The 22,867-nt window shown below is 40.3% G+C and overlaps 1 long non-coding RNA gene across 1 annotated transcript; it reads right to left on the bottom strand.

Moving 5' to 3' along the window:
• Positions 1–463: 463 nt before the first annotated feature.
• Positions 464–1,591, bottom strand: LOC148131198 (uncharacterized). Its single transcript, XR_015748329.1, has 2 exons — positions 1,469–1,591; positions 464–868 (listed from the first exon to the last, which is right to left on the bottom strand). It is a non-coding gene; the product is annotated as an uncharacterized LOC148131198 (long non-coding RNA).
• Between the last annotated feature and the right edge of the window lie 21,276 nt (positions 1,592–22,867).

Below are 22,867 nucleotides of genomic sequence, written 5' to 3'. Positions count from 1 at the left end.
CTTGGCCAACACATTATATGATAGATAGATGATAGTTAGACAGACAAACAGAGAGAGATATATCATGGTATAAAATATCATGGAATTGGTTAGCTTATGTGGAACTGTTAAACAATACCCAATTCAGTTGCCTGTATTAAAGCGCATATTCACTGAAATAATGTGAGTTAGCAATACTCCTGGGTCAAGATATGCTTTGTTCTGTAGGTGGCAGCACAAAATGTTGCCATGTTGAGAGTCTTTGATGCTTCAGTTCTGCCAAAAGAAAATGTGTATGGATCTCCCTGATCCATTCATTAAAAGGGGGACACAGAGTGGGTTAGATTAGAATGAACAATGCAAGAGGACATGACTCACTGTTTCAACTTCCCCCATTCCATTTGGACAAAACTGGTCCCAAGGGAAATGCTAGATTACCACCTCTGTAGAAATGCTGAGAGAAGAGCATTGAAATGAGCCAATGTGAAGATACTACTTTATTTCAAGGTCACAAGGTTACTGGACAAATGGTAAGCTTGAAAAGTTTTGGAAAGCCTCCCAGAAAGTTGGTATGTGATGATGAACTCAAATCCAATTGCCACTAATTATTGAAGATTTGCTGCCTGATAATTTGTTTGGTATTTTCTGATCCCTGGAATATAAGAAAATTAGGTGGAAAAACATACAAACCTAATTTCTTCTCTAAATAGCTATCCTTCCGTTCCCACAGCTTCTTGGATGAGAAGTGAAATGTCTTCAAGGAAAAACAAAGAAAGTCCAGTTGCCTCTTGAAAAAGCATCTTGGGATAGCCCTTCCCTTGTGGGAATGCAGACATCATTCCACCACATTGGTCAGCTCTGGGTTCAACTTTCTTAAGCCGGGTTCCATCTGTAGAAGGCACACACCCACAGAAATAACATTTCAAAGAAATGTAAGTTACACCATTTCCAACTGTACAAAACTGTGGAATAGACAGATGTGAAAGCCGTTCAGTGTTTGGGCCAAAGCCATAGTTCAAATAATACACAATTGCTATATGTAAGTGATATCCCTTTTCAGAATGAAAGTCTTGGAGGGTTCTATCCTACTTTTTCTGGCATTAACCACAGCAAACTCACCTAAGACTTCCAGAGGCCAGTACCCTAAAAAGCAACCTCTTAGACACTTACAGCTCTTCATTTATTCAATTTCTTTTGCAGAAATTTGCTATTTGATTTACTAAAGTTGCAAAGATAGATTAAAGTTCAAATGGTTCTTTTCATTCCTGTAAAATTCCCAAACAGCATAACAATCTTGGCAATATATGGCAATATTGCTCTTGGTTTCCTGGCCAAAATACATTGATAGAAATCAACATTATTGACAATTTTTTATCACCGAGTTTACATAGTAATCCAACAAGTAATCCAAAGGCAGGCAAATTCTTGCATGGTACCTCTCTATGTTAACATCATATTGTCTATCTATCAAAGTGGATTGATAACTTACCCTACAAGCAGCATTCTTATGTGGTTTTCGGAAGAATAGGAATGGGTACTGAAGGCTCTAGCTTAATGCAAAACTTGTCCTAGAAAATGGAAAGATCATTTGGTTGAGGCAGTCAACATATGGCTGAAAGAAGAATATTTACCAATCTTCTTCTCTTATTTAAGACCTACTGCCTTTTCTCCTCTCCAATATGGCTACAATTCTTTCTGCCTGTTTTCCATAATACCAGCATAGAACAACAAATTTTTTCTTTGTGCTTCATGGCTTCATTCCATCTCACTGTGTTGTCTTTGAGTAGACTCCTCCAAAAAGTTGCCCAAGCTTTGTGACATAGCTGGGCGGTCATGGGACCAATGAAAAAAAAAATGGCAGATTTATAGAACTCACTTTATAAGAATTATCAGGACAGTAAACACTATGCATGAGTTCCTGGTATGGCTGGAACAAACATGCAGTTTCACTATTCCAACTGCAGTTTTTCTTGCAGTCTAACAAAAACTACAATGGTGGAAGAAAATTGTTTCTTCTCCAGGCAGCCAAGGTTTAGACCAAATAAAATAGGAAAAGGAACCATATCCAGTATATGAGTTGATTAGCTCATTTACAACGTTGAAAAAGCCAGTTAGTTAGAAACACTGTTCCATATGGGTGATTTATTTCCCTCATTTGTTTTTTTTTTCTTCTATTATGAAACTATTCTTACTTTGCCTCTTTGTGAATTGATTATATGCTTAGGTGGGGCAAATAAACCAGGAAACTATAAACTGTACATCATACAAATCCTACCTGCAACCAGCAAGTTAGCAGCAAACTATAATTTCAGTTGTTTATTACCTAAAACATGTTTTATTCACCAACTCCTTTCCTACATCACATTCTTCTAAAAATAACCCATGCTATGGTTTAGAATGATTTACAGACACAACCAAGGAGACATCCATTACATTATCTGTAGAAGGGGGGGTTATTAAAAAAAAGCAAAATAACAATAACACTTGTGATGACTTGTGCCTAAAGAATCACCTCCTTTGGGCTAGGAAGGTTGTAGCTGAATCCATGTTATCTTCCATCTCTGTTGTGAAATCTCTATTATAATATATCTTGGACTGCGTGAAGATAGCATAATTCTTATTCTGGCACACGCTAGGAAGAATGTCAGCATTTCACTGTTAGATTTTGCTGCAATGCAGCCAGATAGTTCACCCAAGAGAAATGGTGATGCACTAGGCAGGTGAAGATTTTATTTTAAATGACTGCAAAATTCAAGTCTTCATTTGACACAGTGACACCTGAGGGTTTCATCACAAACCCACCATCTTGTTTAACAAGAGAGATAAGCCTTACTTGCTCTTCTGTTGCATGAAGATCAACGTTGCACGTATCAGAAACCCCATGCCTCCAGCATCTCTCCCCACATAAGTTAAATTGATGCAGAAGATATAGAAAGCAGGAGACTGTGAGTTCTAGTCCCGACTTAGCCATGAAAGCCAATGGGGTGACTTTGGACCAGTTACTTTCTCTCAGCTGAATCCACCTCACAGGGTAATTGTTGTGAGGAAAATAGGAGGAAGGTGTGTTGGATGTGTTTGCCCCTTTGAGTTACTTGTAAAAATAATAAGGGTGTGATACAAATAAATAAAGTGTCCTAAAAATAATGCCTGATTCACATTACAGTAAGAAATAGCTTCATCCAACAGGTTAAAACTAAGATTTTCTCAAGAGCAATCTCATTTTTCCTTCCTGCTTTTATCTCAAAAACAACCTTATGATAGATTAAACCGAGACAAGCTTAGGAAAGTCATACCCTGAGTTTCACGTCCAGTCCAGTACATTAATCTTGCATCATGAGGGAAAAGTGAGTTTGAATTCTCATTTCCAAAGTATGTGAGACAAGAAAAAAGGGTGGATTCAGGATGATGCTGATATCCAATTTACCTAATTTTATTACTGTTCAGAAACACCTACTAGGTCTTGATGGATATTGGCGCAACCACAGAGAATGATCCTACCCAGTGAAATAGGAAATAGGGACAAATTCCACCAAAGATTAAAATTGGGAATAAGATCTTCTGAGAACCAAACCCAAGACATCTAATGTGCTGGCTTCCTGAATTTTCAAGGATCAGAAGCAATATTTCACTACCATATTTATTTTTTCTCTGGCACAGTGGTTTCACTTTTTATAATTTCACAATGAGCAAAAACTTAGCAGATTATTTGTTTCTCATTAGCTAGGCCTAGAAATACACTGCACGACATTGCTACCTTATTTCTTGCTTCTTCGACAGATGTTGAAAGCCTAGGGGCCCTTCCTGAAAAAGTTTGTCAACATCTCTTCTCGTGGTACCAGGCCTCAGAGCAAATGGGAGCGGAATGATTTGTTTGTCCCAGTTGTGTGCTAAAGAAACAGCTTCGCTCTGGACAGAGAAATTAGGGTACTTTTCATCTCAGTAGTTTAGCCTTTCTCAACTTGCTTCCTGGGAGCTTTGTAGTCCTCTACTTCCATGGTAGTCCCCAGCCAGCATTATTTAGCTGAAGATTATGGGAGTTCTAATCCAGGCATGAAGAAAAAACCCAGTTGGGAGGGATGGAGATAGTTTTACTGGAACATAATAATTAGCTTGCAGGCAGAAAGTTTCTCACAGTAGGCTTTAAAGTGAGGAGTAAACAATCTCTCCAGTATGCAATGGACTTTAATACTAGAAGATAAGACAGCCAGGAATATGTTGTCCAGATGCCAAAAGAACAGGGCTCCTGTAGCTTTAATAGTCATGAGATATATCTCTATGTGTGGATGGATGGATATACTGTAAAACAAGTATGGTTTTCTTACCTGTCTTCTTGACTGAAGAATGTGAATCTTGCGGGAGGGGATGGTGACTCGTGAACTCAGATTAGTCTATTTTTGTTTCAGTATATTGCAAATGTCCAATTCAATTGGTGGAACATGTTATTTCACCCCATGTGAAGTTATATTTCCATACATTTTAATCTGGAAATAAACCAACCAGGATTTATTTCTGAATAAAGGTAACATAGCAATCTGGTAAGACAGATGGACAGTTCAAATCCTTGGTAGAAAAGTAACTGAATTAATCTAGCTTCCATTGGCAGTAGTAGGGATGCATTTTTAGCAGCTGCTTAGGCTGATTCATATATAACAATGATACAATTATCAATCCATCTGGGTAATTTGAAGAAAGCTAATTGTTGTGGTTCTTTTGTCACTGTAATCACAAGTCAGAGTCTTAAGGTGCATTTGCTGAATCTCTGTATTTACAATGGAGTCTTTTCTAATCACTTTCCTCTGCCTTGTGGAAATAGACCCACAAAATGCTCTTGACATTCTTTTGTGTCTGCTTACAGGGTGAAATAAATGTGTGTGAAAATGAGAAGAAATGAATGTAAACTGCTTTGACACAGGGAAATAAAATGTTTTCTGGTTGCTTGTTCAGTTACCATGGAGTGTTCCTGTAGAAGCCAGTTTATGAAATCCTTTGTATGTTCCAGCCCAAGAAATTGTATCTTCGTAAACCATGTCAAGGGTAGGATTCATTGCTTAATGTTGGCAGCCTTTGTTTTACCTGGGACCACCAAGTGACCTGGCAGGGGAGGTGTACCTTGTATGCAAACCTAGAAGAGGAGAGAAAGAGGAGGGGAATATTATGCCTGGCATCTAGTTTTTGTCTGCATGGTTGTGTTTATTCTCTCATCCTGCCCCCTGAAGGGAGGACCAGCAAGCAATAATTAGCACAAATTGGAGTTGAATGGAAACAGGTGGTAAGTTAGCCCATTGCTGCTAGAGAAAGGCCCGGAAAGTAGCAGCAGGATCACATGAATGGTGCTGCTTCCCTGTGGGACTGATCAGGAATATTTGTTTAGCGCTGGGAAATCCTTAATTTGCATATCAATACATAAGTGAGCATTCACATTGAAACTTGTCTAAATTTGATCTCACAAATGAAGACAAATATACGTGTCCCAGGATAACATTGTAGGATCCAATCTGGGTCGGTCATCGAGACTACAGATGAGCTTTCAGATTTTGTGCTGGAGCCCATATCCTCAGGGAACTTCTCTTTATTGGAATGATCTTTTGATCATTTAAGTTTGATCTTTTTAATCTGGATGAAGTGGTGAGCCTAGCTGGTAGTCAATTATAGCTCACTAAGATGCAGTAGTAATAAGACTAGCTAACCACATTTTAGCCTAGGAAGTTGTATAAATCTGGCTAGTTGAAGGTTCAAAATGCCGAATGACTCAGAAACCTAGGCGTTGAATTGAAAAAGAGGAAATTGTGCTTTGAAAACACAACCATTGAGGATTGAGCAGATGGTTCTTCTTACCCTTGCCCCGTTATTGCATCTTGAATTGCAGTTGTAGATTTCAAAGCTATTAGTTCCAGAACATTACCATCTAAGGTTGCAACTCTCATAATTCCTACCGGAATGACCAAAAATTGTGCTGACTATGAATTCTGAAAGTTGTAATAGAAATGAATCTGGTCAGCAGTAGATTGAGCAGGATCTGAGCCAGGGAGATAGCCCATGGGTTACTAGGAAGCGTAACAAAGCTACAGATTTAAAAGGGAAGCACCCGGTATTTCTCCTTTGTGTGTGTCTGACCAAGCTAGTCTGTTGTCAATTCAAGGAGGTTTCAAAGGAATGATAGTGAGCTACTGAAGCATGAGAACAAAAAGAAAAAAGAAAAATCACTGAAGTACAGGATTGTAGAGAGTTATCTGTTGCAAGACAAGGTTCCTCCCTTTTTCCCTAGTAGGATTTCCAAGCAGTTAATAGCCACAGGGGTACCCACTTTCCGTTCAAGGCAAAGGATTTTGTTTCTTTTACAGCTTTGAATGCATAAAGAAAAAAAAAAAAAGACAGGAATGGCTTTCCTTACATAGTCATTTTATAAGCACCTCCCCAAGTCCTCTGCCTATTCCTAAATGTGCATATTTTTATGCACATTTGATGTGTTCCAAGTCTAGATTTTGGCATTTAAAAAGTAGAATTTATGGCTAACCTGGGCAAAGAGGTATCCACAGCAAGGTTACTAAATGCATGTTAGAGTAAGATGATTCAGGAGTTCCCAGCAGTCCCAGTTCCAGTGTTAACTGTTTGTCTAGGCCTGGTATACATTGGACACATGCAGGGGTCAGGTTATTGGGCTTCAGAGTGGCTTGTGCTGCTGAATTTGACTCCATGTCACAGCAGTGCTGCATCTTCCTTTGTTGCCTGGTTACCTAATTCCCCAGCTCTGCAGAGCTGCTACAGCAGAGCTGCTGTTGCTGATAGGAACCTCTTGTGCGATTCCCCTGTAATGTTTAATTGGAATGGAGATGGATGGTTTGCATTAAAGCAGAGACAGCTTGGACCAGGCAGGACTGAAATGGAGCTGCCGCTTGGCTGAGATTAACTAGCTTTATAAGCCAAAAAGGCAAAATGAAAGCAAATCCAGGGCCATGAAAGGAATGGAGAGGGTTTTTAAGTGCAGCTGTGAGATGGCCCTTCATGCAATGCCAAGCTGAGAGCAGCCCACCTTTAATCCACCTTTGCTTCTTTAAAAAGGGTTAGTTGAAGTCAGTGAAAATACCAGCATGTGTGGTAAGAGAAGGGGCCAGGGGGCAATTGTCTGTTTGCAAGCTTCACTGAGTCCATAGAGAAGAAGGTGTAGGAGAGGTCTTGTTTCTAGATATATCTTACTCCGTTTTACCCTTGTTCTTGCTACAATAAAACAGAACGCAAATAGATTTCTGACTATTTAAATGTGTAAGCACATGTAACATCTATAAGTGGCACATTAGCTCATCAATCCCAGCCAATTTCTCACATGGTAGGGCTGCAGCAAATGGGCTGCAAAAATCCTAATGACCATTAGATGGCGCAAAAGAGGCAGAAATTCAAATTCATGGTTGCCATCTAGTAGTCATATAGATTTTTCAGCTTTTCCCCATCTTTCCAGCTCAGTTATTATACCCTTATAGGTACACTGTCAAAGAAAAGGGATAAAAAAAAACCCCTCTATTCAGCTTTTGCATAGAGTTCAGCTTATCTTTAGGAGTATCTTTCACTTTATGCCTTTTTACAAGGAAAATTTTGCTCTGTTTTCATCTAAAACAATTTACTTACCTCCTCCATGTAGTGTGTGGCTGTAGATGGCAAGGGGGGCACTGCAACCTTCAAGTATGCCTCTTTTATGTGGGGCAGCAATGGAGCTGAGAGTTCCCTGTGTGAACAAAAAGAATACTTTGGAATATGTACACAATTCAATCCCCCAAACTTCCTTGTTGCTTGTGTGGATGATGTTCCCTGGTAGAAAGCCTTAAAATTGTCTGCATACTTATGGGTAGATCATATTAGACTTGCACTTTAAACAAATTATTGTATGTAGATGAGCCAGGGGTTTCTATTCTCCCCTCTAAAGAAGGGACGAGATCCAGAGGGTTCCTTCCAACCCTCCTGCTAACTATAGTTGGAGCACCACCTACTGATTTGTCAGAATAAGAGCATCTCAGGATATCTGGGTGGCTTTTTGGACTACCTTGCAGTTCTTCTGACTTAACTCAAGTTATTGATTGGCTACTTGAACAAATGTTATCATCATAACTATTGATTGGCTACTTCAGCTGGCAAGAAATAACCAGCTATAAATACTGTATGGGTTTTCATGAACAATATGGCAGGAATGGGCGATGCTCATTTTAGCCTCTGAAAGCAGAAGAAGCACATCTTTTATTCAATCTTATTTAAATCTTGATGAGAAATGATAGCATTCCAAGCTGAAATTTGAATCCCAATTAAAAGACTTATTCAGTCAGTATAATTATAGGTAAGTTGTTCAAGGTAAGTATGTGTACTGAATCTATAAATTCTATAACTGTAAGCCTGAGTTTAAAACACTTGCACTTTCCTTATTTGTCTTAGTACCTTTATTTGTAAAATCTGAAGTGTTGTAGACTTTGGAATTTTATAGTGGTGTTCTGAATTACTTTTATGAATATTCTCAAGGCAAGTCTTATAAATGAGCATGAGTAATGGGGAAATTAGCTATCAAACTTTGTAAAAAAAATCAGGTAGGTATGTAAGATACCAAACAGACAACAAATGGTCAAAATTGGGAGCGTCCTATCAAATTCTGTACCTGTCAACAGTGGTGTCCCCCAAGGCAGCGTTCTAGGACCAACTCTCTTCATACTCTACATAAATGACCTCTGTGATCATATTAAGAGCAACTGTGTTCTCTTCGCTGATGATGTAAAGCTGTTCAACACCACAGACAATACTGCTACCCTTCAAAAAGACCTCAACTATGTATCAGAATGGTCAAACAAATGGCAACTTCAAATCTCAACAAATAAATGCTCTGTCTTACATATTGACAAAAAAAATCAGAAAATAAAATACAAGCTGAATAGTCAAGATCTTGTTGATGATCCAAACTCCGTCAAGGATCTTGGAGTACTCATCTCTAATGATCTAAGTGCTAGAGCCCACTGTAACTACATAGCCAAAAAGGCATTAGTTGTTAACCTAATCTTACGTAGCTTTTTCTCTGGTAATATTACACTACTAACTAGAGCATACAAAACATTTGCTAGACCAATACTCAAATACAGCTCATCAGTCTGGAACCCACATTACGTATCTGATATTAACAGTTGAGAAAGTCCAGAAATATTTCACAAGAAGAGTTCTCCACTCCTCTACTCGTTGCAGAATACCTTATGCCACCAGACTTGAAATTCTAGACCTAGAAAATCTAAAACTATGCTGCCTTTGCTCCGATCTAAGTATAGTATATAAAATCATATATTGCAATGTCCTACCTGTCAATGAATATTTCAGCTTCAACCATAACAATACAAGAGCAAACAATAGATACAAACTCAAGGTTAATCGCACCAAACTTGATTGCAGGAAATGCGACTTCAGCAACAGAGTGGTCAATGTCTGGAATACTCTACCTGACTCTTGTGGTTTCTTCCCCAAACCCCAAAAACTTTAACCTTAGACTGTCTACTATTGACCTCACCCCTTTCCTAAGAGGTCTGTAGGGGGCGTGCATAAGCGCACCAACGTGCCTACCATCCCTGTTCTATTGTTTCTTTTATTTTTCTTATATGTATCCATGTATTCATAACTATGTTTTTACTTATACCTATTATCTTGTAAGCAATTGACAAACCTAATAAATGAAATAAATAAATAAATAAATAAGAAATCTTATTTTGCTGGACACTACAGCTAAATTCTTTCAGACATTCCCCTGATTTTCAGATTATGAAAAAAAGCACTTCCCATGTATTTCCTAGCTTTCATTTATAATCTGGAAAATTACAAACTGGAAAACCTCACCTGCCTAATATTGCTATCAGGCCCACTTTTTGAGAAAAGACAGAACATGTATATCCCAGAGAATGCCCTCTCTTGCATCACCACCTACTGTATATTCTACTTTTGGAACATGATGGGTTAAGAGCAAATGTGGGTGGCGCCTCCTCTCCCATGTGCTTTAGGATTAGGGTTCCCTTATCCAGGAGCATGGTAGGATGATACACCAAGCAGCAGAAGGACATCTCTCAAGTCATTTTGGCCTTGAATACCAAGTGAATATAGAACCAATGAGTGAGGTGTTTCATGATGCCAAACAACTGGTACTCTTGCCTATATTTTGCTTGAGATCCTGGTTTAAACATAAAAGCAAACTGGAAATTCCAGTACAGCAAACTTATATGTTACATAAATAGATTTTGCAGCACATTGTAAGTGGCTGTATCTCCCTGCTATGTTTATATTTGGTAGCAAACATCAGCCAGCCTACATTGCATAATGGGTGAGTTGTCCTAAGATATAGCTGTGGATAAGGGGACAGATAGATCTCTGCCGAGCAGCCTTTTCTCCTTACCAGCACAGCTGCAGCACTCAATCTATTAGTTATGAGGAAGGACGCATTGCCCAGGTTGCAAACATTCTTCCCATGCCCTCACTACCTGGGCTTGCCTTCTCCTCTGGGAACTGCTCTCTGATTGGCCCCAAACCACTCAGCCAGCATGGAGCATCACTTGCCTGTGCCAGGCTTAGCCCTTCTAATGAGCAATGTTTAGCTTCTGCCTCTCCCGGGGAAAACACTAATTATGCATCTATAAATAAAATATGGGCTGTAGCTGCATGTGGCTGGCATGCCAGGCAATTCTGCAGAGGCCAAAGATTGTGTTCCTCCACCCTGCCCACGAGCAATTCCAGGAGGCTGGTAAGTGGCTTTCAGGAAGAAGATTTCTGTGGAACAAGCAAAGAAACAATCGAACATCTTCTTAACCCCACCCCAAGTGGCTGGTATATGGAGCTGACTATAGGTCACATCTTTCTGCCAGCCCCACTTGGCTCTGATATTAGCCTTCCCCAGAAATATTATGGCCCATAAATTCAGGGGCCAAGAGTTAGTTGCCTAGACAGGGTTGATTTCCCAAGGATAAGAGGAAATTCCTCTGAAGAGCAGCTCTTGCTACTTTAGAGAGGCCGAGCTCCCTCAGACCTCTTCTTTAGGATCTTCTCAGGGATGAGCATTTCCTTGATGGATCTTTGGATTTCCTTGATGGATTCCTTCATGGATCTTTCCCCTTTTAGGGAGAAAGGTCTGTGCTGCTACTACTTTGGCTGGATAACTTGAGTTCTTGGTTCTTCGTGGGTATGTAGTTGATAAGGCTTTCCCTGGCATGGAGAGAAGTGGTAGGACAGAATAACTTGATTCTTGTAGAGAGGAGCAATCTAGTGGAAAGATTAAGGCAAAGTGACAATGCTACTGTGTACCTTAGCTTCTTGTTCAGCTAGAGATGACTAAAAAAAAAGCCCCCCAAAAAAGTAGAGTGTCCATATCTGAGCTATAAAAATAGAGATGACTAGAGGGCAGCAGAGAAACACAGAAGATGCAAAAACTTTGCTGCCATCTAGCAATCATCTTGGTTTTTGCAATCCTGATTCTGAAAGAACCAAGGTGTCCTAAAAAGCTAAGGAACACATAAGTACTTTCCTCACCTGTGATGTATGTCATAATCATTTATCCTTACGTCCTGCTTAGCTATTCTGTTTCTTTTGTTTTTCTCCACCAGCTATCAAATGCCCCTTGACCCTCATACCCCAATGTCCATCTGCCATTGCTGGATTGCTTTGGCTGATTTTTTTTTTATCATTTGCCCATTTCCCATCATAAGTGCTGGTAATTAGATCATAATTGTAATATTTGCATATTCATAACAGCTGAAATTAATCACATTTGCATAACAGTAATGAAATGGTCTTCATTAATTCCTGGGTTTTTCTTGAATCTGTGTAGATAAATGGCAGCATTGGGTTCTTCATCACTGGTGGCAGGTGACAGGTTTGGTGTGCAGATGGGAAGCGATAGGTTTCTACCATGTTAAGCTTGTGGAGATGCCCCCTCAATCTGTCATGAAGACAGAAGGAGTACAAATAACATATTTTTGGAGGACCGTGATTCTGAATCTATTAAGTTTTGTAAATGTATGCAAACATACACAGATAACATTGACTTATTTGAGATTTGTTCAGAGCAAACACAGATTGCTGAACAGTACCTTTAAATATGGGGTCATAATAATAATATTTAACCCTGCTAGCCAGTCTCTCTCAACAAAAGCAACCTTTTGCAATTTTCTTATGTACTATTAGGATAACTTTCACCAGCCATGTCTCTTCAGATATTTCAGGCTTCAGCTTCCCTGGAATAATTTGCTTTAGGATTTTCCAGATGCAGCAGAGACTTGTGTCATAGACCACAATGCCCTATATCTGCTTTTGTTAAGGGGAGCTATTATCCTCCAGTAGATAAACTGTTAAGCTTGACTCGCTGGACAAAAAAAAGTGCTTCTTAACTTAAGCCTCAAACAAAATTACTGGGCTCCGTATGTTGTGGCCGTGAGTATTAATCTTGTGACATGATGTAGTGTCAGTGGCATTTCTGCACAATTCCATACCTGTCTTCCTGTATCATTTTATGTTTGTGCCTCCCTTCTGTACAATGTTCACATATATACGCTATATTTATGTGATATATATATGGATTCTGTATAAAAGAGGTGAGAAACATGAGGCCCAAAGCTGCGTGGGGCCCCTGCTCTTTTTCTGATTCTTAGAACTCACATCCTCTGACTACAATAGCTAAAAAGCAGCAGTACCTATCCACCATTTTGAGGAAAGAAACACAAAAGATGCAGTGAAAGCTTTAGAATAGGCTTAGCAATTAAATTAACAACAGTCCACCTCTAACCACGGGGGAAACCCAGAAAATTCCTACTTACTTCATTAGGGTTCCTGGGCCCTGAGGAATCAAGGTGTTTCAGAGTAAATGGTTTGCCTTAACCCAGCACACCAGGAAGCCCGCAGCATTTAAAAGCTCAATTATGGGAATTTTCTACACAATCGCTTTATTTTATGAGTTGCAACCATTTGTATTTATGTAGGATACAATCATCCTTTCTTTAAATAGCAGTTTTGCTAAAAGGGTTAGGGAAGCACTTTTTTTTTTGAGAATTCAAGATGAAGGATCAAGTTGTTCTAAGAAAAATGCAGTTGTTCTTTCAAAGAATGCAATTGTATTTCGGCACAAAATAAATACGTAATGTCTGTAGCATGGTTGGAGATCGGCATCTCTATTCCTCCCATTTGGTTATTCTGTTTTAATTGTTTGGTTGTTAGTTATTTATTCTGTCTTTCTTCAAAGAACTCAGTGAGACTTACCTCAAGTCCTCACTTCATTTTATCCCACAACAAACTTGTGGGGCAGATTGGTGTAAGAAATAGTGATTGGCCCAAAAGGTCTTGGCTTGATCAGTGTTGTGCACATGGCACTGGTCCTTTATAATTTTTTTCTAAAAAGTTAGAATGCTATCCTGTCCACTGTAGAAAAAAAAAAGTCAATTTGGACACCTTTATTGTTTCAGGTACAGTAATAAGTTTCTCTATACTGCTGCAGCACCTGTCAGATGACTATGCAAATAATCCTCGATTTAACAACCATTCGTTTAATATAACCTTTTGAAGTTATAATGGCACTGAAAATAAATGACTTATGACTGTTTTTCACACTTATAATGTTGCAGCATCCCCATGGTCATGTGATCGAAATTCAGATACTTAGCAACTGACTCATATTTATGACAATTGTGGTCCCCTTTTGTGATCTTCTGACAAGCAAAGTCAGTGGGGAAGCCAGAGTCATTTAACGACCGTGTTACTAACTTAACAACTGCAATGGTTCACTTAACAACAGTGGCAAGAAAGGTTGTAAAATGGGGCAAAACTCACTTAATGTCAACCCTGAAGCTGATCTGGCTGGAGCCATCTTGGAGCTTCAGTGCTGCCACACTGCAGCGAGGGATAGGGAGGGGGGATTAGAGATAGCTGGGAGGTTGTGTAGTCAAAATAAAATACTTTCTCTTGGGAACCAAGGACATTCTCACACCTGGCCGGGAGGAAGGAGGAGTGATGTCACCAGGCCAGTGGGCGCTGCCTTGATTGGGCCATGTGACTGATTGTTTGGGGTTGAGGGAAAAGCGTTTACTTTTAATTAGGTGAAAACCAAGGGGCCCCTCAGAGTTGGTTTTCACCAGATAGGTGCCCATATGATATTTTCAATAAAGCTATTCTTTGAGGAATCCACCTGCCTCAGACTTTTTGCTTGCAATGGATCTATTACTTGGAACCCTGACACTTAACTGTCTTGTCTAGCAATAGGAATTTTGGGCTCAATTGTAGTTGTAAGTTAAGGACTACCTGTACTGAACTTCCAGCATATTGTATTGTTTGGGAGGTCATGTTATTTAAAGAAAACATGCCAAACATGGACAGCGTTCATAATTTTTGTAGTAAGCATTGGTTTGATTATCTAGAGTTTACTGAATAAATGTTTATAAAAGCAATGTTTGCTAGGGTTGCACAGAAGACTAAATTTTGAATGATGCCCATCCGGGCATCTGTCACCCCCGTAGACAAGATAGCTTCAAATGGACAGGAGTGCCTAGAATTATTTCACCCACAAGAGTAGCTTGAACAGGTAATATTTGTTTCTACTGCGATTTGCACCATGAATCTTCCGTTCTTCTTTTTTCATAGTTCATTCCTACATCCAGATATGGCACCTGCTCCCCACCGTTGATGAAAGTCTCCCTAGTGTTTTATAAAGTCTGTTTCTAAGCCTGACTGAAATCCAAAATGGCTTTCTTCACAAAATGTTTTTTATTGATGTAGACTAATGAACTGATAGATTAATGAACAGATGAACCGATTCATGAATTGATTCTTGAATTGACTGGTATACACTAATGAACTAGCAAAACAGCTCGTGATATTCAGAAATGTTTCCTGAAAAAGAGATTCAAATGTTAAGTTTTCTGTGCCAGTTCTGATTCTCAGGCAGGATCATATTCACATAAAACAGACTAGGTGATAACTCTTGTATAGGATGCACCTTAAACACCTTTGCTAGTGAAATGCTAGACTGAAAGCCGTGTATTCCTATAGGTCAGCCCAATTACATCCACTGAGACCAATATTGTTCCTTGACACCTGAACCAAAAGACTGACCAGGCAGTAGGAGGCGGCATTTGCTCTGAACTTTCGGAACCTTTTTCATCATTGCCTTAATGGAAATGTAACAGTGAGAATAAGCAGAATGCTTCCTTAGTGGTAGGAAAATAAAATGCAATGGAGAATAGAAAGCCCAGAGTTCCTTACTCTTTTATGTGGTGGTAGATGGTTGCCTTCCTAATAGGAGCTACTGGTTGTGCTCCCCAGGACAAAGCTAAAAGTAGCACTGCCTAAGAACAAGTGGCAGCAGTTTGGCCGCTGTGGGCTGTTATGGGAAACAGATGGTCTCCTACTGCCTGCGTGCATGTTCCTACAGCATCTGCTGCCACCATTGTCCTGATGCTTCCTCTCTTCTCCATAAACTGCAGAAGACCTCACTCCAAGGACAGTTACGATAAATATATGCTGTGCTATCTGATCCCAAAGTTTGTGTGTAACAGTGTCCTTAAAATAAAGAAGAGTAAGAAACAAATGAAGATGAATATACCTGTCCCAGTATAATGTTGCAGGATCCAATGTGGATCGGTCACCGAGACCATAGGTTTAGTCTTCCAAACTTTCAGACTCTTGCTGGAGCCCACATTTAGGGAACCTCTCTCTGAAGTTGAGGACTTCTCTTTAGCAGAGTGAATCTGAAGATGAGTTCCCAGAAGTTTCCTGAAGATGGGCTCCAGCACAAGTCGAAAGGCTCGGAAGACTAAACCTCTGGTCCCAGTAACCGACCCAGATTGGATCCTGCAGTAAGAAATGAATTGCCGCAAAGACATGAAAGATTTGAATCCTATTCTCCCCAAATGTGAGAGTCCCAAAGGTGACTTTTTCAGGAGGCAACTGGACTTTCTTGTTTTTTTCTTTGAAGATATTTCGCTTCTCATCCAAGAAGCTTCTTCAGCTCCGACAGGATAGCGGGGAATGGAAGGATTTATATTCTTTGCAGAATATAAAGAATACAAATTTATAAAGAATATAAATCCTTCCATTCCCCACTATCCTGTCGGAGCTAAAGAAGCTTCTTGGATGAGAACAGTGGTGGTATTCTAATGGTTCGGCCCGATTCGGCCAAACCGTTAGTTCCGAGGTTCATCAGTGAGCAAACCGGCTTGTTCCGACGATCAGCTGCTGGGTCCATCCACCCACCCCGGCTCTATTCTGACCTTTATTTCCTGGTTTTGAAGCTCAGCTGCTTCGCGCGCCACAGCAGATTGCCGTGCATCAGCTGTTGAAGACACAGGGAGAGGGTGCAGGATTGCAGGAGAAGGTCAGTAGCAAACCCTCGTCGTGTGCGCAAAGCGTGCCCACGAAACCACGCCCACAGAACTAGTGGTAAAAAAAATTGAATCCCACCACTGGGTAAGAAGCAAAATATCTTCGAAGAAAACAAAACAAAACCCAGTTTCTTCCTGAAAAAGCACCTTTGGGACAACTACGACCTGGATGACTGAGAATCTCTACAGACCTCCAAACCTGAGAGGGTTGCACCAGCCAGGAGAAATGGATTCTAGATGGTTCAGACTTGAACCTTGTTGAAAGTGGACTCTCAGGATTTCTAGAGATTGAAGCATCAGCAGTTTCTGCATATCTCTAGCTCTAGGTTACTAGCTCTTTCCAGACTTGTGATTATCTATGCAATTGAGAGGCTTCCAGTTAATGGTTCCTTCTTATTCCCTACTGTCATCACTAACTTACTGTTGTCTAGCTGACTGTGTGTAATGTCTTTCTCTTTAAAAAAAAATTATTTTATCTGTTCTTTTTTTAAAAACAACAACACCTGTTTTAAGTAAATCATGAGAGGCAGTTAAAGATTCTAAACGAGATGCTAATTGTTCCAGTGGTGACAGCAAAAGCTCTGATGCTGCAGGTAAGGTAGTGCTTCAGCTCTTGCTATTCCCTTGGTGGTGTTGTCTTGCTCTCTAAAGCAAATGTCACCCCCACAGAACACCAGGGTTGAGCAAGTAACTTATTATCCAGTTTTGGAAGCCCTGAAAAAGGAGGAGGGAAATGTCCTGAGGCTCAGATAGATAGAAAACGTTTACTGTTTTTTTTTTTTAACTGTGGGCACAGTAACACATTAAGAATGAAAATTCTGTTGCCTGCTCTCAAAAGTGTACACATACATAACACATACATACAAATGCTATACACACACACACACACACACACACACCCCTACACCCATACATATAAATACACATATACAGTATATTCATTACTGTCTTTCATGAATATATATATTGGAAAGAGGAAGCTTGAAAATTCACAAAGTTGATCATATATGGAACAAAACTGTGACTGAATCTGGATGTTCTGCTTCGGATATGATGAAGCCTCATCCCAGAAGGTAACAAGAAAAACAGGTCATGAAGAGGATGTGTAGTGTCCCAGAAAATATTACGGACCGTGGTTAAGCATCGCTTATATGCTGTGTCCTGGATAGATGGAATAATCTTCTGCCAATAATCTTCTCGGCCATCCTCACCACTCTCTGCATCGCCTTCCTGTCCAAAGCAGGAATATTTCCAAATCAGACTGCAATGCAATATGACAGGATGCTCTTGATCATCCCTCTCCAGAAAGTGGTAAGGACAGCGAAAGGAAGATGTACTTTTCTTATGTGATGCAGAAAATGCAGGTGCTGCTTTGTCCGCTTCACTAGTGTCTCTCACTGTTGATGGAAAGTGTGATAGCTTCTGAGGATTTCTTCTAAGTATTCTGGATTTTGTGGTTGGGAAATTATGATGTACCGAGCTTTTATTTATTAGTTTGCAAGTCCAATGGGAGGTAAGGTGCAAGTATGGGGGGAAAACTAGGTCTAAAGGACAAGTCTTGCCAAATATTTTAATGGGTCTAGTCTAGGGCTAGCTGTAGTTTCAGATAATCATAATCTTTTAAAATGTCTTGGACCCAATCAAAACAAAATGGTAGGGGCAATGCCTTTCAAATGTGCTGACAAGTTTAGCATGTTTTAATACATTTGAAGGTACCAGACTTATCTGTGAGGTGGGTTTCTATCAATCCAGATGTTGCTCAACCACAACTTCAAGTAATGCTGGTCAACAAAGCTATTTGGAAGAAATGTTGGAAGTTGTGGTTCCACATCATGTGGGAAATCATTACTACAGAGAAACAATTATATAGGTATGAGATACACTATCTCAGTCTCCTCTTGATCACAATATACACCCAGACTTTGCAAACCGGTACCTGGTGTTTTAAATTGTAATCCAGTAATGGCTTATTCAGGCCAGAACTTTGGAGTTAGAAGGCCATGGCCCTATTTAGCAATACAGCCCCTAAACACAACAAGGCTGGCTTATCATAAGTAAGTGGAGCAATTCGCACTGCCATGTAAAGAATCCCCAATTCAGTAAGAGTATTATGCTCAGTAGGCCCCAGAAGACTATTAAATTCAGAATCTAAAATTACCTAAGTGCTGCACTGTACTCAGGCTCAGCTTCCAAGGTCGTGCAGGGAATATAGTAGATCTTCCAGAGCCAAAAGATTATTTCAAGATCTTAATGACTCAGCACAAACACAGAACAAAGTCAGAATACCTAATAATCATATCCTATTTTTTCCTACTCACTGGGGGTTGTGAGCATGTATAAGATTGTATTCAGCAATTGGACTTATGACAGCTGGCCAGACTAGAATTCATTCAAGTTGGATCTTTGGGGATGATAGAGGTCACTAGGGGAAGGCATCCAGATGCATTTATCACCCACCAATGTTGGGTAGTAAATTTGACGGGGAAAAAAGCATGATGCAAAGTAAATATCATTGCTATATCTCCAAATAGTCATTTAATATGCCCATTTTATATTATACACAAAAATGACAGTAAACACAGCAAACGAGATAACTATGCTGGGTTTTATATTACAAATCACTAGTCGAACACTTCCCAAGTGTTTAGGACTGTGTGATGTATCGGCGGATTATGCGAGCAGATCTCAGTATGGTGGCCTTCTGCAGCTGACCAATGGTGATCTTGTCAGTGCCAATTGTTTTTAAGTGCTTGCCTAGGTCTTTAGGCACAGCACCTAGTGTGCCAGTACCACTGTAACCACCTGCACTGGTTTATGCCAGAGTCTCTGCAGTTCATTTCTCAAGTCCTGATATCTGGTGACTTTTTCAAGTTGTTTCTTGTCGATTCTGCTTTCACCAGGTATGGCAATGTCGATGATCCACACTTTTTTCTTCTCCACAATCGTGATATCCGGGGTATTGTGTTCCAAAACTTTGTCAGTCTGTATTTGGAAGTCCCACAGTAGTTTTGCATGCTCATTTTCGACCACTTTTTCAGGCTTATGAACCCACCAGTTCTTTGCTACAGGCAGATGGTAGTTGTGACACGAGTTCCAGTGGACCATCTGAGCGACTCTGTTGTGACTTTGTTTGTAGTCAGTCTGAGCGATTGTCTTGCCACAGCTCAGTATGTGATCGATGGTTTTGTCCGCTTCTTTGCAGAGTCTACATTTGGGGTCATCAGCAGATTTTTCTATTCTGGGTTTGATTACATTCGTTCTGATGGCTTGTTCTTTGGCTGCAAGAATCAGGCCTTCTGTTTCTTTCTTCAGTGTTCTGTTGGTCAGCCATAACCAGGTCTTTTCTTTATCTACTTTTCCTTGGATCTTTTCAAGGAACTGTCCATGCAGTGCTTTGTTACACCAGCTGTCAGCCCGAGTTTGCATCGCTGTTTTTCTATATTGATTCTTGGTTTGCTGCACTTTGAGCAGCTTCCTCTTGTTGACCTCCATCAAAGCTGGTTCAACACTGTCTTTCACATAATCTGCCAGAGCATGCTTCTCTTCTCTGACTGTCTGCTTCACAGCAAAAGTCCTCTGCCGCCTGCTTTTCTGGGCAAATATAGCCTGTCAACATCACTATGCGGGTGCAGCACATAGTGTATGGTCATCAGTTTTCTCGTTTTCCTATCCAGGCTGTCCAACTCTACCTGTGTCCAGTTTATGATCCCAGCAGTATATCTGATGATGGGTATGGCCCAGGTATTTAAAGCCTTGATGGTGTTACCGCCATTCAGTTTGCTTTTTAGAAGTTTTCTGACCCTTTGTGTGTATTCTTTGCTGACCACATTTTTCACTTTCCCATGCTTGATATTGTCCAGCTGAAGTATGCCCAGGTATTTGTAGGCTTCAGATTGGTGGCACTTGATGGTTTGTCCATTTATGTTGCTGTTGTTGTTGTTGTTATTATTATTATTATTATTTCTTAATGAGCTATGATTTGTGCTGAACTAATAAATCAGAGCGCTTGGCATTTAGGAGAGATCAAATCTTGAAATCACTTGGGAATTTGGCACCAGAGTCTGGCCATAATTGGGATGACAAACCAAGTAATGGTGGCAAATATATCAGCGGCTTGTTCTTTGTTGGTGCTTTATTGGTGCTGTCCTGTTAAGCTGGCTTGGGTAAGTAAGTGATAGTCATTCATTCATTCACTCCCTCTCTCTCCCTCTCTCTCCCCCTCTCCCTCCCTCCCTCCCCTTCCTCCTTTCAGCATTTCAGAGCACAGGGTCATAATAATGAGGCGAAAATGTTCCATACTGTATTCCCTATGCAGATCTAACCCAAGGACATGGACTGTCACAGGACTGAGAAAGGATTAGCAACTCAGTGCCATCCAAGGTATCTCCCTTCTTTTAGTGATTTTCAACAATGATGGCAGAAAGACACCACCTGCTGTGTTGTTTGTTGCTAACAATCTTGGTTGATTGTTCAAATGACTTCCAGGACTTGCTAATGATTATGTTTGTTGCAGGAATTGACTACTAGCCAGGGCTGTCAGACTCTTTACAGATCTTGGCATACTCTGGATGAAAACACAGAAACCAGGAAATTCCTGATAGAGTTGCAGCAGGGGAACTATTTTGAAGGAAACAAAACTATTATCCCCCAACTGCCCATAGTAATGGGCTAAACTCCCTGCTTCCATCTCCCCTGCAGTCTATCAATTGCATCAATGTGTGCTAAGCCTGCCCTCTTCGGTTTAGTAAAGGAAATGCAGGCCATCTCCTCACAGACATCTCAGCCTAAAATAACTAGAGGAAAGAGATCATGTCTCTACAGCTGTGCTTCTCAACTTTGGTATCTGTGAGATGTGTAGACTTCAGTTTCCAGAATTCCCCAGCCAGCATGTTGGCTGAGGAATTCTAAATGTTAAATTCCACATGTTTTTATAGTTGCCAAGTTGAGAAACACTGCTCTGTAGATATTGGGACTAGGTCTGGTTAGCCATTATGCAGGTGGTTGCATAGGATAAAAACTTTGCCGAGATTCTGAGCCATTGAAAGATCATTGACCATCCCATTGGCTAAAGACACCAGGCTTAAAAATGTGAGTTTCAAGGATCCCAACATGAGTTTTATAGATTCAGAAATATGCTTTAAATATGTTTCAATTTACAAAATAGTAAGTAATTCTCACATAGGTTGGAGGGTTGAAGTAAAATAAACTCCATGGGCCACTCAAAAATGAAGTTCTGTTGCAGCAACTAATTTCTGGGGAGAAATCAGCCATAAAAATTGAGTCTAGGCTTCTCTTCAGTTTGAAAGAATTTGTCCAGGACCCAACAGCTTTGGCTAAGTTTTTTAATGTTCTTGCCATTTTCTCCACCCCACTGAGATGGGAGCCCTTCCAAGCAATATAGGACAAGGCTTATGATTTGCAGTTGTTCTTTCCCTTTCAGAGAATTGTTTTAGAGCAGGGCTGCCAAACTCCCATGCCCGGTTTAATGAGGAGGAGGCGGGAAACTCCCAATACATCACCATGATGATATGAGTTTGACACCCCTATTTTAGAGCATCAGGTGAGGAAGTGATGATTAAAACTCTCATCTCCTACCACAACCCTCTTTTGTTTTCCCATTCTTTATTTTTCTTACATGACAAAAAATGTTTGATATGGTGTTTTTTTTTAATTGGTAACACTTGAAGCCATTGGTCTAGAAGACCATTATTGCCAGAAAGGTCCTTGTTTGGTGGCCTGAGATAAATATGCTATTTGAAGGCTTTCTTTATCTCTTTTTGTGCTGAATTCACATGCAGTATCCATAAACATAACACGTATCCACATCATACCCACTCTGCCATTAAAAAGTTTAAATAAAGAACATCTTTGAGATTAAAAGAAAGACCTTGGATACCAACATTTATTGGGGACAGATTCAGGGGTGGGATTCAAATTTTTTAACAACTGGTTCTATGGGCGTGGCTTAGGTGGTGGGCATGGCTTAGGTGGTGGGCGTGGCTTGGTGGTCATGTGACTGGGTGGATGTGGCTTGGTGCTCATGTTATTGGCTGGGCTGTGGCCAACTCAATATCACTCCCATCGAGGCACACATCTCCTGGTCTAGCCTCTCATGACTGTGGGGATGCTGCAACAGTCGTAAGTGTGAAAAATGGTCATAAGTCAATTTTTCAGTGCAATTGTAACTTTGAATGGTCACTCCACACAAGCAAAGTACCAGCAAAGGAGGGGGAAAAAACTCCAGAGAAGTTCCAGGGACAGGAAGTCTAGTCCTGCCAAGAATGTAATAAGGGTTAACAGAGAGGCAGTTTCTATAAGCAACACCAGAATGTTTCCTTCCTGCCTTCCTTACAGGATTAGGCCAGTAATTTCTTCTAACAATCGGTTCTCCAAACTGCTTAGAATGTTAACAACCTGTTCTAGCGAATAGGTGCGAACTAGTAGAATCCCACCCCTGGATAGATTGCAGAGGCCAAACTTTGCTCTGATGGGGAAATATTGCTATTCCCCCCACCCCTGACTTTTCTTGT

Source organism: Notechis scutatus, chromosome 3 (assembly GCF_049901735.1).
Source record: "Notechis scutatus isolate UNSWTSFEM ecotype Mainland chromosome 3, rNotScu1.2, whole genome shotgun sequence".
NCBI lineage: Eukaryota > Metazoa > Chordata > Lepidosauria > Squamata > Elapidae > Notechis > Notechis scutatus.
Note: the sequence above shows the minus strand (reverse complement) of the source record. Positions and strands in the feature narration are given on the sequence as shown.